Below are 1,414 nucleotides of genomic sequence, written 5' to 3'. Positions count from 1 at the left end.
AATCTCTTGTGAGTAATTTTAATTTGCAGTCATTTTTTTCAGATATTAGGATTGTAACATCCGCCTGTTTATGGGGGCCATTTGCTTGGTAGATTTTTTTTTGTTTTGTTTGGTTTTGTTTTATTATGAAAATATTATACAGAGGGTTGACAATTACATGGGCAAGATAGTGAGTAAATTTCTTATCAAGCATTGTTGCCTCATCCTTTGTTTCCCCATAAGATCCCTTCCCATTTCCACACCCCCACCCCTACAGGCCCCTACCGCCCCATCCCCACCCATCCACCTCCCACCCCACTGAAGTTGTAAAGTACATTTATAAATATAACTTCTTGTTCATCTTATAATTGTAATGGGTCCACCTGTAAGCCTATTTAAACAGTTGTTTTTTTTTTCCGTTTCCCTCCACAAAATATATCAACACCAAATACAGTGAAAGCAGGGCTTATACTCTGGGGGAGATACATACAAAGCAACAAAGAAATCATCTTATAAACATCTTAGAAACAATCACAGGAAATTAAATAATTGAATCCTTAACATGTGGTTCATTTAACCTAACATCAAGTTGTCTGACAGTTTCTGTTTGTCTCACACATATACTAGTTATTGCAAATAAGGGAAACCATGGGACCTATATTTCTTTGGGAATGGCTTACTTCACTTAATATAATTTTTCCAAGTCATTCCATTTCCTAACAAATGAGTCAATGCCATTCTTTCTGATGGAGGCATAGAATTCCATTGTGTATGTATACCACATTTTCTTGATCCATTCATCTACTGAGGAGCATCGGGGTTGGTTCCATATCTTAGCTATGGTAAATAATGTTCAATAAACATAGTTGTGCTGGTAGTTTTAGTATGGTCTTGTTTGTGATCATATTCTTAAATGCCCAAAAGTAGGATTGCTGGGTCACACGGGAGCTATATGTGGAGTCTTTTGAGGAATATCCATAGCATTTTCCAAAGTAGATGAACAAGTTTACACCCCCACAAACATTGCAGTAATTTTCCATTCTGTTCAAATCCCCTCCAGCATCTTCAAAACTTTGGCAAAATAACAGGATATAAAATTATCCCTCAAAAATCAATGGTTTTCCTGTATGCCAACAATGAGAAAAGTCTGGCTGAATCAGGAAAGCAACTCCATTTGTAATAACCCCACAAAAACTCAAATGCCTAGGAATTAAAGTAACGAAAGAAGTGAAGGGCATCTATGATGAAAACTTTAAAAATCTGAAAAAGGAAATAAAAACGGATATTAGAAAGTGGGAAAACCTCCCATGCTCTTTGAATGGAAAGATCAACATCATGAAAATGGCAATACTCCCCAAGACTATCTACAAATTCAATGCGATACCTATCAATATTCCAATCTCATTCTACAAGGAAATAGTAGAGGAAATCCAAA

Source organism: Dipodomys spectabilis, unplaced genomic scaffold (genome assembly GCF_019054845.1).
Source record: "Dipodomys spectabilis isolate Male_0828 unplaced genomic scaffold, ASM1905484v1 ptg000536l, whole genome shotgun sequence".
In the NCBI taxonomy this organism is placed as follows: domain Eukaryota; kingdom Metazoa; phylum Chordata; class Mammalia; order Rodentia; family Heteromyidae; genus Dipodomys; species Dipodomys spectabilis.
The sequence above is the reverse complement of the archived record's forward strand: the minus strand, read 5'-3'. Positions refer to the sequence as shown.